Source organism: Oncorhynchus keta, chromosome 4, assembly GCF_023373465.1.
Source record: "Oncorhynchus keta strain PuntledgeMale-10-30-2019 chromosome 4, Oket_V2, whole genome shotgun sequence".
NCBI classification, from domain to species: domain Eukaryota; kingdom Metazoa; phylum Chordata; class Actinopteri; order Salmoniformes; family Salmonidae; genus Oncorhynchus; species Oncorhynchus keta.
In genome coordinates this window covers 7,030,551-7,044,320 of record NC_068424.1, presented here as the reverse complement: position 1 = coordinate 7,044,320, position 13,770 = coordinate 7,030,551, and the positions used below count along the sequence as shown (strand labels likewise).

Sequence of the window (13,770 nt, the reverse complement as noted above, 5' to 3'; positions counted from 1 at the left end):
CATATACAGGGAAGGAAGCAAAGGGAGGGACATATACAGGGAAGGAACCAAAGGGAGTGACATATATAGGGAAGGAAGCAAAGGGAGGGACATATATAGGGAAGGAACCAAAGGGAGGGACATATACAGGGAAGGAAGCAAAGGGAGGGACATATACAGAGAAGGAAGCAAAGGGAGGGACATATATAGGGAAAGAAGCAAAGGGAGGGACATATACAGGGAAGGAAGCAAAGGGAGAGACATATACAGAGAAGGAAGCAAAGGGAGGGACATATATAGGGAAGGAAGCAAAGGGAGGGACATATACAGGGAAGGAAGCAAAGGGAGGGACATATACAGGGAAGGAAGCAAAGGGAGGGACATATACAGGGAAGGAACCAAAGGGAGTGACATATATAGGGAAGGAAGCAAAGGGAGGGACATATACATGGAAGGAAGCAAAGGGAGGGACATATACAGAGAAGGAAGCAAAGGGAGGGACATATACAGAGAAGGAAGCAAAGGGAGGGACAGATATAGGGAAGGAAGCAAAGGGAGGGACATATACAGAGAAGGAACCAAAGGGAGGGACATATATAGGGAAGGAACCAAAGGGAGGGACATATACATGGAAGGAAGCAAAGGGAGGGACATATACAGAGAAGGAAGCAAAGGGAGGGACATATATAGGGAAGGAACCAAAGGGAGGGACATATACAGGGAAGGAAGCAAAGGGAGGGACATATACAGAGAAGGAACCAAAGGGAGGGACATATATAGGGAAGGAACCAAAGGGAGGGACATATATAGGGAAGGAAGCAAAGGGAGGGACATATACAGGGAAGGAAGCAAAGGGAGAGACTTATACAGAGAAGGAAGCAAAGGGAGGGACATATATAGGGAAGGAAGCAAAGGGAGGGACATATACAGGGAAGGAAGCAAAGGGAGGGACATATACAGGGAAGGAAGCAAAGGGAGGGACATATACAGGGAAGGAACCAAAGGGAGTGACATATATAGGGAAGGAAGCAAAGGGAGGGACATATACATGGAAGGAAGCAAAGGGAGGGACATATACAGGGAAGGAACCAAAGGGAGGGACATATACAGGGAAGGAACCAAAGGGAGGGACATATATAGGGAAGGAAGCAAAGGGAGGGACATATACAGGGAAGGAAGCAAAGGGAGGGACATATACAGAGAAGGAAGCAAAGGGAGGGACATATACAGAGAAGGAAGCAAAGGGAGGGACATATACAGAGAAGGAAGCAAAGGGAGGGACATATATAGGGAAGGAACCAAAGGGAGGGACATATACAGGGAAGGAAGCAAAGGGAGGGACATATACAGAGAAGGAAGCAAAGGGAGGGACATATATAGGGAAGGAACCAAAGGGAGGGACATATATAGGGAAAGAAGCAAAGGGAGGGACATATACAGGGAAGGAAGCAAAGGGAGAGACATATACAGAGAAGGAAGCAAAGGGAGGGACATATATAGGGAAGGAAGCAAAGGGAGGGACATATACAGGGAAGGAAGCAAAGGGAGGGACATATACAGGGAAGGAAGCAAAGGGAGGGACATATACAGGGAAGGAACCAAAGGGAGTGACATATATAGGGAAGGAAGCAAAGGGAGGGACATATACATGGAAGGAAGCAAAGGGAGGGACATATACAGAGAAGGAAGCAAAGGGAGTGACATATACAGGGAAGGAAGCGAAGGGAGAGACATATATAGGGAAGGAACCAAAGGGAGGGACATATACAGGAAGGAACCAAAGGGAGGGACATATACAGGAAGGAACCAAAGGGAGGGACATATATAGGGAAGGAAGCAAAGGGAGGGACATATACAGGGAAGGAAGCAAAGGGAGGGACATATACAGAGAAGGAAGCAAAGGGAGGGACATATACAGAGAAGGAAGCAAAGGGAGGGACATATACAGAGAAGGAAGCAAAGGGAGGGACATATATAGGGAAGGAACCAAAGGGAGGGACATATACAGGGAAGGAAGCAAAGGGAGGGACATATACAGAGAAGGAAGCAAAGGGAGGGACATATATAGGGAAGGAACCAAAGGGAGGGACATATATAGGGAAAGAAGCAAAGGGAGGGACATATACAGGGAAGGAAGCAAAGGGAGAGACATATACAGAGAAGGAAGCAAAGGGAGGGACATATATAGGGAAGGAAGCAAAGGGAGGGACATATACAGGGAAGGAAGCAAAGGGAGGGACATATACAGGGAAGGAAGCAAAGGGAGGGACATATACAGGGAAGGAACCAAAGGGAGTGACATATATAGGGAAGGAAGCAAAGGGAGGGACATATATAGGGAAGGAACCAAAGGGAGGGACATATACAGGGAAGGAAGCAAAGGGAGGGACATATACAGAGAAGGAAGCAAAGGGAGGGACATATATAGGGAAAGAAGCAAAGGGAGGGACATATACAGGGAAGGAAGCAAAGGGAGAGACATATACAGAGAAGGAAGCAAAGGGAGGGACATATATAGGGAAGGAAGCAAAGGGAGGGACATATACAGGGAAGGAAGCAAAGGGAGGGACATATACAGGGAAGGAAGCAAAGGGAGGGACATATACAGGGAAGGAACCAAAGGGAGTGACATATATAGGGAAGGAAGCAAAGGGAGGGACATATACATGGAAGGAAGCAAAGGGAGGGACATATACAGAGAAGGAAGCAAAGGGAGTGACATATACAGGGAAGGAAGCGAAGGGAGAGACATATATAGGGAAGGAACCAAAGGGAGGGACATATACAGGGAAGGAACCAAAGGGAGGGACATATACAGGGAAGGAACCAAAGGGAGGGACATATATAGGGAAGGAAGCAAAGGGAGGGACATATACAGGGAAGGAAGCAAAGGGAGGGACATATACAGAGAAGGAAGCAAAGGGAGGGACATATACAGAGAAGGAAGCAAAGGGAGGGACATATACAGAGAAGGAAGCAAAGGGAGGGACATATATAGGGAAGGAACCAAAGGGAGGGACATATACAGGGAAGGAAGCAAAGGGAGGGACATATACAGAGAAGGAAGCAAAGGGAGGGACATATATAGGGAAGGAACCAAAGGGAGGGACATATATAGGGAAAGAAGCAAAGGGAGGGACATATACAGGGAAGGAAGCAAAGGGAGAGACATATACAGAGAAGGAAGCAAAGGGAGGGACATATATAGGGAAGGAAGCAAAGGGAGGGACATATACAGGGAAGGAAGCAAAGGGAGGGACATATACAGGGAAGGAAGCAAAGGGAGGGACATATACAGGGAAGGAACCAAAGGGAGTGACATATATAGGGAAGGAAGCAAAGGGAGGGACATATACATGGAAGGAAGCAAAGGGAGGGACATATATAGGGAAGGAAGCAAAGGGAGGGACATATACAGGGAAGGAAGCAAAGGGAGGGACATATACAGAGAAGGAAGCAAAGGGAGGGACATATATAGGGAAGGAACCAAAGAGAGGGACATATACAGGGAAGGAAGCAAAGGGAGGGACATATACAGAGAAGGAACCAAAGGGAGGGACATATATAGGGAAGGAACCAAAGGGAGGGACATATATAGGGAAGGAAGCAAAGGGAGGGACATATACAGGGAAGGAACCAAAGGGAGGGACATATACAGAGAAGGAAGCAAAGGGAGTGACATATATAGGGAAGGAAGCAAAGGGAGGGACATATACAGAGAAGGAAGCAAAGGGAGTGACATATATAGGGAAGGAAGCAAAGGGAGTGACATATATAGGGAAGGAACCAAAGGGAGGGACATATACAGGGAAGGAAGCAAAGGGAGGGACATATACAGGGAAGGAACCAAAGGGAGGGACATATACAGAGAAGGAAGCAAAGGGAGTGACATATATAGGGAAGGAAGCAAAGGGAGGGACATATACAGAGAAGGAAGCAAAGGGAGTGACATATACAGGGAAGGAAGCGAAGGGAGAGACATATATAGGGAAGGAACCAAAGGGAGGGACATATACAGGGAAGGAAGCGAAGGGAGAGACATATATAGGGAAGGAACCAAAGGGAGGGACATATATAGGGAAGGATCCAAAGGGAGTGACAGCTATAGGAAAAGAACCAAAGGGAGGGACATATATAGGGAAGGAACCAAAGGGAGGGACATATATAGGGAAGGAACCAAAGGGAGGGACATATATAGGGAAAGAACCAAAGGGAGGGACATATATAGGGAAGGAACCAAAGGGAGGGACATATACATGGAAGGAACCAAAGGGAGGGACATATATAGGGAAGGAACCAAAGGGAGTGACAGATATAGGGAATTAACCAAAGGGAGGGACATATATAGGGAAGGAACCAAAGTGAGGGACATATATAGGGAAGGAACCAAAGGTAGGGACATATATAGGGAAGGTACCAAAGTGAGGGACATATATAGGGAAGGAACCAAAGGGAGGGACATATATAGGGAAGGAACCAAAGGGAGAGACATATATAGGGAAGGAAGCAAAGGGAGGGACATATACAGGGAAGGAACCACGTCGGCCCTAGTTGCATTCTAATCACATCACATTGGGTGGCTCAACGGTAAGAAGACCATTCTTTTTCAAAATTTATTTTACATCCATATTTCTCCTCCTGCAGGCTGCTGACGAGCTGGTTGCTGACCGTCTGGTCCTGGGGCTGGCTGCAGACGGGCTGGTTCTGGGGTTGGCTGCTGACGGGCTGGTCCTGGGGTTGGCTGTCGACGGGCTGGTTCTGGCTGCTGATGGGCTGGTTATGGGGCTGGTTGAGGGTCAATCAAATCAATCCTTATTTGTCACAGGCACCGAATACAACATGAAATGCTTACTTACAAGCCCTTAACCTTAACAGCGATTTGACAACAGCCAGTGAAAGTTTAGAGCGCCAAATTCAAACAACAGAAATGTCATAATTAAAATTCCTCAAACATACAAGTATTATACACAATTTTAAAGATAAACTTGTTGTAAATCCAGCCACAGTGTCCGATTTCAAAAAGGCTTTACGACGAAAGCACACCAAACGATTATGTAAGGGAATACCCCCCTGTATTGGACAAAAATGAATGGCATGTCATTGGCATCGGACAAACCATATACACATTGGCCAATACCACCCAATTCGGCGTTGATTCATCCAAAGTGTATTGCAAATGCCATATGGTAATTGCCAGTTGTAACACTTTAAAAATTCAACAGGGGGCAAATGCGCTCCACCGGGGTTTTTCATATTGGATATGTAACCCAAATCAATGTCCAAAAGTAAAATTTTGAAAAAATGAACTTTTTTTCAAAAACTTATCACCCCTTAAAAAGTGCTTTCTGGACCGTTTTTCGAAATTCTTTCGATTTTTTTGTCAATTACACATGTGTAAGAACTGTATGAATATACTTTTGTCCAATTTTATTATCATAATTTTTTAAATTTTTTTATATGCGCATAAGGAATATGTTTTGTCCAATTCCAATATGATTTCATAGGAAGTCAAAAGTCAAAAGTCAAAAATGTCAAAATTTTGTAAAAACTTCACACACCCATAAAAAGTGCTTTCTGGACCGTTTTTCGAAATTCTTTCGATTTTTTGTCAATTACACATGTGTAAGAACTGTATGAATATACTTTTGTCCAATTTTATTATCATAATTTTTTTTTTTTTTTTTTTATCATGCGCATAAGGAATATGTTTTGTCCAATTCCAATATGATTTCATAGGAAGTCAAAAGTCAAAAGTCAAAAATGTCAAAATTTTGTAAAAACTTCACACACCCTTAAAAAGTGCTTTCTGGACCGTTTTTTGAAATTCTTTCAATTTTTTGTCAATTACACATGTGTAAGAACTGTATGAATATACTTTTGTCCAATTTTATTATCATATTTTTTTATATATTTTTTTAAATTGTGCATAAGGATTTTTTTGTGGGCCAAATGACGTAAGAAATTTGACATGCTCAAAAATCCTGCAGAAATGCAAAATTGACTGGCCTGATGAACTCGGGATGGCCGGGCAGTGATAGTTGTTCCTTTCCATCACTCGTTGTGTTGACTTCATCATGTCCATTTTGTGATGTTTTTCACTATATAATCATATTGCAAGTGCACGTGCATTTGCAATATGTTTCAATGTGCATTTACCATATGAAATTTGACCTTGCTCAAAAATGCAAAATTGACTGGTCTGATGAACACAGGATGGCCGAGCAGTGATAGTTGTACATTTCCATCACTCGTTGTGTTGATTTCATCATGTCCATTTGTTTATGTTTTCTCACTTTTGCAAAGTCACTGTGCATTTGCAATATGGTTCAATGGGCAGGTACCATCACGAATTTGTCATGCTATAAAAATCCTGCAGGAATGTGAAATTGACTGGTCTGATGAACACAGGATGGCCGAGCAGTGATAGTTGTACATTTCCATCACTTGTTGTGTTGATTTCATCATGTCCATTAGGTGATGTTTTTTCACTATAGAATCATATTGCAAATGCACGTGCATTGTTGTGCAACTGGTAACCCAAAAATAAAAATATGGTTGTAAATGCATTTACCGGTCATTCTGATATTAATGCTCGCTATGGGAACACAGGATGGCCGGGCAGTGATAGTTGTACATTTCCATCACTCGTTGTGTTGATTTCATCATGTCCATTAGGTGATGTTTTTACACTATAGAATCATATTGCAAGTGCGCGCGCATTTGCAATATGTTTCAATGTGCATTTACCATATGAAATTTGACATGCTCAAAAATGCAAAATTGACTGGTCTGATGGACACAGGATGGCCGAGCAGTGATAGTTGTACATTTCCATCACTCGTTGTGTTGATTTCATCATGTCCATTAGGTGATGTTTTTCACTATCGAATCATATTGCAAGTGCGCGCGCATTTGCAATATGTTTCAATGTGCATTTACCATATGAAATTTGACATGCTCAAAAATGCAAAATTGACTGGTCTGATGAACACAGGATGGCTGAGCAGTGATAGTTGTACATTTCCATCACCTGTTGTGTTGATTTCATCATGTCCATTTGTTTATGTTTTCTCACTTTTGCAAAGTCACTGTGCATTTGCAATATGGTTCAATGGGCAGGTACCATCACGAATTTGTCATGCTATAAAAATCCTGCAGGAATGTGAAATTGACTGGTCTGATGAACACAGGATGGCCGAGCAGTGATAGTTGTACATTTCCATCACTTGTTGTGTTGATTTCATCATGTCCATTAGGTGATGTTTTTTCACTATAGAATCATATTGCAAATGCACGTGCATTGTTGTGCAACTGGTAACCCAAAAATTAAAATATGGTTGTAAATGCATTTACCGGTCATTCTGATATTAATGCTCGCTATGGGAACACAGGATGGCCGGGCAGTGATAGTTGTACATTTCCATCACTCGTTGTGTTGATTTCATCATGTCCATTAGGTGATGTTTTTACACTATAGAATCATATTGCAAGTGCGCGCGCATTTGCAATATGTTTCAATGTGCATTTACCATATGAAATTTGAAATGCTCAAAAATGCAAAATTGACTGGTCTGATGGACACAGGATGGCCGAGCAGTGATAGTTGTACATTTCCATCACTCGTTGTGTTGATTTCATCATGTCCATTAGGTGATGTTTTTTCACTATAGAATCATATTGCAAGTGCGCGCGCATTTGCAATATGTTTCAATGTGCATTTACCATATGAAATTTGACATGCTCAAAAATGCAAAATTGACTGGTCTGATGAACACAGGATGGCTGAGCAGTGATAGTTGTACATTTCCATCACTCGTTGTGTTGATTTCATCATGTCCATTAGGTGATGTTTTTCACTATAGAATCATATTGCAAGTGCGCGCGCATTTGCAATATGTTTCAATGTGCATTTACCATATGAAATTTGACATGCTCAAAAATGCAAAATTGACTGGTCTGATGAACACAGGATGGCTGAGCAGTGATAGTTGTACATTTCCATCACCTGTTGTGTTGATTTCATCATGTCCATTTGTTTATGTTTTCTCACTTTTGCAAAGTCACTGTGCATTTGCAATATGGTTCAATGGGCAGGTACCATCACGAATTTGTCATGCTATAAAAATCCTGCAGGAATGTGAAATTGACTGGTCTGATGAACACAGGATGGCCGAGCAGTGATAGTTGTACATTTCCATCACTTGTTGTGTTGATTTCATCATGTCCATTAGGTGATGTTTTTTCACTATAGAATCATATTGCAAATGCACGTGCATTGTTGTGCAACTGGTAACCCAAAAATAAAAATATGGTTGTAAATGCATTTACCGGTCATTCTGATATTAATGCTCGCTATGGGAACACAGGATGGCCGGGCAGTGATAGTTGTACATTTCCATCACTCGTTGTGTTGATTTCATCATGTCCATTAGGTGATGTTTTTACACTATAGAATCATATTGCAAGTGCGCGCGCATTTGCAATATGTTTCAATGTGCATTTACCATATGAAATTTGACATGCTCAAAAATGCAAAATTGACTGGTCTGATGGACACAGGATGGCCGAGCAGTGATAGTTGTACATTTCCATCACTCGTTGTGTTGATTTCATCATGTCCATTAGGTGATGTTTTTACACTATAGAATCATATTGCAAGTGCGCGCGCATTTGCAATATGTTTCAATGTGCATTTACCATATGAAATTTGACATGCTCAAAAATGCAAAATTGACTGGTCTGATGGACACAGGATGGCCGAGCAGTGATAGTTGTACATTTCCATCACTCGTTGTGTTGATTTCATCATGTCCATTAGGTGATGTTTTTTCACTATAGAATCATATTGCAAGTGCGCGCGCATTTGCAATATGTTTCAATGTGCATTTACCATATGAAATTTGACATGCTCAAAAATGCAAAATTGACTGGTCTGATGGACACAGGATGGCCGAGCAGTGATAGTTGTACATTTCCATCACTCGTTGTGTTGATTTCATCATGTCCATTAGGTGATGTTTTTACACTATAGAATCATATTGCAAGTGCGCGCGCATTTGCAATATGTTTCAATGTGCATTTACCATATGAAATTTGACATGCTCAAAAATGCAAAATTGACTGGTCTGATGAACACAGGATGGCTGAGCAGTGATAGTTGTACATTTCCATCACCTGTTGTGTTGATTTCATCATGTCCATTTGTTTATGTTTTCTCACTTTTGCAAAGTCACTGTGCATTTGCAATATGGTTCAATGGGCAGGTACCATCACGAATTTGTCATGCTATAAAAATCCTGCAGGAATGTGAAATTGACTGGTCTGATGAACACAGGATGGCCGAGCAGTGATAGTTGTACATTTCCATCACTTGTTGTGTTGATTTCATCATGTCCATTAGGTGATGTTTTTCACTATAGAATCATATTGCAAATGCACGTGCATTGTTGTGCAACTGGTAACCCAAAAATTAAAATATGGTTGTAAATGCATTTACCGGTCATTCTGATATTAATGCTCGCTATGGGAACACAGGATGGCCGGGCAGTGATAGTTGTACATTTCCATCACTCGTTGTGTTGATTTCATCATGTCCATTAGGTGATGTTTTTACACTATAGAATCATATTGCAAGTGCGCGCGCATTTGCAATATGTTTCAATGTGCATTTACCATATGAAATTTGAAATGCTCAAAAATGCAAAATTGACTGGTCTGATGGACACAGGATGGCCGAGCAGTGATAGTTGTACATTTCCATCACTCGTTGTGTTGATTTCATCATGTCCATTAGGTGATGTTTTTTCACTATAGAATCATATTGCAAGTGCGCGCGCATTTGCAATATGTTTCAATGTGCATTTACCATATGAAATTTGACATGCTCAAAAATGCAAAATTGACTGGTCTGATGAACACAGGATGGCTGAGCAGTGATAGTTGTACATTTCCATCACTCGTTGTGTTGATTTCATCATGTCCATTAGGTGATGTTTTTTCACTATAGAATCATATTGCAAGTGCGCGCGCATTTGCAATATGTTTCAATGTGCATTTACCATATGAAATTTGACATGCTCAAAAATGCAAAATTGACTGGTCTGATGAACACAGGATGGCTGAGCAGTGATAGTTGTACATTTCCATCACCTGTTGTGTTGATTTCATCATGTCCATTTGTTTATGTTTTCTCACTTTTGCAAAGTCACTGTGCATTTGCAATATGGTTCAATGGGCAGGTACCATCACGAATTTGTCATGCTATAAAAATCCTGCAGGAATGTGAAATTGACTGGTCTGATGAACACAGGATGGCCGAGCAGTGATAGTTGTACATTTCCATCACTTGTTGTGTTGATTTCATCATGTCCATTAGGTGATGTTTTTCACTATAGAATCATATTGCAAATGCACGTGCATTGTTGTGCAACTGGTAACCCAAAAATAAAAATATGGTTGTAAATGCATTTACCGGTCATTCTGATATTAATGCTCGCTATGGGAACACAGGATGGCCGGGCAGTGATAGTTGTACATTTCCATCACTCGTTGTGTTGATTTCATCATGTCCATTAGGTGATGTTTTTACACTATAGAATCATATTGCAAGTGCGCGCGCATTTGCAATATGTTTCAATGTGCATTTACCATATGAAATTTGACATGCTCAAAAATGCAAAATTGACTGGTCTGATGGACACAGGATGGCCGAGCAGTGATAGTTGTACATTTCCATCACTCGTTGTGTTGATTTCATCATGTCCATTAGGTGATGTTTTTACACTATAGAATCATATTGCAAGTGCGCGCGCATTTGCAATATGTTTCAATGTGCATTTACCATATGAAATTTGACATGCTCAAAAATGCAAAATTGACTGGTCTGATGGACACAGGATGGCCGAGCAGTGATAGTTGTACATTTCCATCACTCGTTGTGTTGATTTCATCATGTCCATTAGGTGATGTTTTTCACTATAGAATCATATTGCAAGTGCGCGCGCATTTGCAATATGTTTCAATGTGCATTTACCATATGAAATTTGACATGCTCAAAAATGCAAAATTGACTGGTCTGATGGACACAGGATGGCCGAGCAGTGATAGTTGTACATTTCCATCACTCGTTGTGTTGATTTCATCATGTCCATTAGGTGATGTTTTTACACTATAGAATCATATTGCAAGTGCGCGCGCATTTGCAATATGTTTCAATGTGCATTTACCATATGAAATTTGACATGCTCAAAAATGCAAAATTGACTGGTCTGATGAACACAGGATGGCCGAGCAGTGATAGTTGTACATTTCCATCACTCGTTGTGTTGATTTCATCATGTCCATTTGTTTATGTTTTCTCACTTTTGCAAAGTCACTGTGCATTTGCAATATGGTTCAATGGGCAGGTACCATCACGAATTTGTCATGCTATAAAAATCCTGCAGGAATGTGAAATTGACTGGCCCGATGAACTCGGGATAGCTGGGCAGTGATTCTGGTTCATCTCCATGGCTCGTTAGGGTTGATTTCAGAATGTCACTTTTGGTGATGGTCCCTCTCCGTTTAAACATATTGCTAATGTACAAAAGTCAACTAGCAAGTCAGTGTCCATCAGTCAATTAGATGTCATTTTGACACCAAACTGATACCAATTGACACCAAACCCACTTTTTCCAACTCATTTAGAAGCCAACTATCATATATGTCAGAGCAGGCCCATAATTCACAGCGCCTTTAGTTTAAAACATAATAAAAACGTAAAACACATAGTTACGTTCTAGCTGCGGGTCCAGGTCAGACATTATGTGAAGGCCTATGTGAGGCGACCCCGAATCCCGAGTTTCGGCTCGATAGGTCCTTCGGTGCCCGAGTAAAACCCTAATTGGTGCTGAAAATCCACTTTTTCCATGCCTTGCTATGGGGTCCTTGAATGAGCTATCGGACCGAAACGTTGGGGTCCGTCTCTATGGGCCGAGCCGGTTCCAATGCACCTAGTCTTGTGTCTCTGAGACTTTTCTAAATGTCGCCATTTTCGTAATGGTCAAAATGAATTGAAATCATTGCAAATGTACGAGGCTATTTCTCGGTCCGAGAACCTTCTAGAGCCACCTAACTCACCACGCACTATCGACCCGAGGTCTAGAACAGGTTTCTAAAGTTTCGAACTCTAGGTCTGACGGTTCTTTTTAGCTCGAACAAAGCTAACTATTGGAGGCACTGTCTGTCTCTACAACCCCCAATACGTCCCTCCTTCCAAGTTGTGTGTCTGTGTGATTTAGTTTTCCTTTGAAATTTTATGGGAAAAATGACTGATTTACAGTTCATGGGGGTTGCCTGATCACACATATGAAGTTTTGGACAGATCTGACTTTTTAACCCCTCGAAACAGCCCCTGAGACACCAATTAAGGCACTTCCGGTTGGCACAGGAAGCTATAAGTCAACACATATCCTCACTGGGCTATGCTTTTACAGAATCCTGTGTTTTAAGTCCTTACGTTAAGAATTGACTGATTTACACAGGGTTGAATGCACTATGTCTATCAAACTGCAGGCAGGTAATGGAAAAACACTTTTAGGGTGATTTTAACCACTTCCGGTTGGTCCAGGAAGCCTAGAATCAACACAGGTAGACCTCATACTGGCCTGATGGACTGTTATCAAAGACAGGTTCATACGGCATTCATAACCCATATAGACTTCAGGTTGAATTTAGGGGTGCAGGCAATGTATTCCTATGGGGAGAGAAGTCAATGCAAACTATTTGAAGTAAACACCTTCTTTTAACTATTAAGGGTTAATGCCACACGGTCAACGTTAGGCTTGCACGGATCGGAAGGACCTTAGGAACGTACCTGAGGTCGAATTGTGCTTCTCACCCTAACGGTTCTCTCACTGTCACCCAAAAGCAAATGACGTTGTGGGGCAGGCTTCATTTTGGGCCTACTTTTCTAATGGTCGCTGCGCTCAGACCGAGCGAGCTACGGTCAAGCGGGATATCTCGTTGAACTCGGCACGGCCTAGAGATTATGTTTATGCCATTGCCTGCTCTCTGTGTCTTTGAGAACCGCACTTTTCACTCCATCCTTGCTGTGTGTGCGTGTGAGAGCTTTTCTTTGACATCTGTTGGGAGAAATGACTGATTTACAGTTCATGAGGGTTACCTAGTCACACATATGAAGTTTTGAAAAGATCTGACCTTTTTAACCCTTGGAAACTGCCACTGTGACAACATTAAAGGCACTTCCGGTTGGCACAGGAAGCTATAAGTAAACCCATGTCTTGATTGACATAGAAACTTACAGAATCCTGAGTTTTAAGTCCTTACGTTAAGAATTGACTGATTTACACAGGGTTGAATGCACTATGTCTATCAAACTGCAGGCAGGTAATGGAAAAACACTTTTAGGGTGATTTTAACCACTTCCGGTTGGTCCAGGAAGCCTAGAATCAACACAGGTAGACCTCATACTGGCCTGATGGACTGTTACCAAAGACAGGTTCATACGGCATTCATAACCCATATAGACTTCAGGTTGAATTTAGGGGTGCAGGCAATGTATTCCTATGGGGAGAGAAATCAATGCAAACTATTTGAAGTAAACACCTTCTTTTAACTATTAAGGGTTAATGCCACACGGTCAACGTTAGGCTTGCACGGATCGGAAGGACCTTAGGAACGTACCTGAGGTCGAATTGTGCTTCTCACCCTAACGGTTCTCTCACTGTCACCCAAAAGCAAATGACGTTGTGGGGCAGGCTTCATTTTGGGCCTACTTTTCTAATGGTCGCT

At 41.9% G+C, this 13,770-nt stretch overlaps 2 long non-coding RNA genes across 4 annotated transcripts; one reads left to right on the top strand and one right to left on the bottom strand.

Moving 5' to 3' along the window:
* Positions 1–6,156: 6,156 nt before the first annotated feature.
* LOC127916672 (uncharacterized) lies at positions 6,157–9,910 on the top strand. Of its 2 annotated transcripts, XR_008095507.1 has the most exons (5): positions 6,157–6,847; positions 7,236–7,436; positions 7,630–7,822; positions 8,211–8,411; positions 9,773–9,907. It is a non-coding gene; the product is annotated as an uncharacterized LOC127916672 (long non-coding RNA). The 2 variants fall into 2 exon arrangements; XR_008095508.1 differs by lacking the exon at positions 8,211–8,411 and having other exon boundaries at positions 9,773–9,910.
* Positions 6,862–9,877, bottom strand: LOC127916673 (uncharacterized). 2 transcript variants are annotated; one of them, XR_008095510.1, is made up of 3 exons: positions 9,743–9,877; positions 8,768–9,153; positions 6,862–7,009 (listed from the first exon to the last, which is right to left on the bottom strand). It is a non-coding gene; the product is annotated as an uncharacterized LOC127916673 (long non-coding RNA). The 2 variants fall into 2 exon arrangements; XR_008095509.1 differs by lacking the exon at positions 6,862–7,009 and adding an exon at positions 7,835–7,984.
* Positions 9,911–13,770: the final 3,860 nt, after the last annotated feature.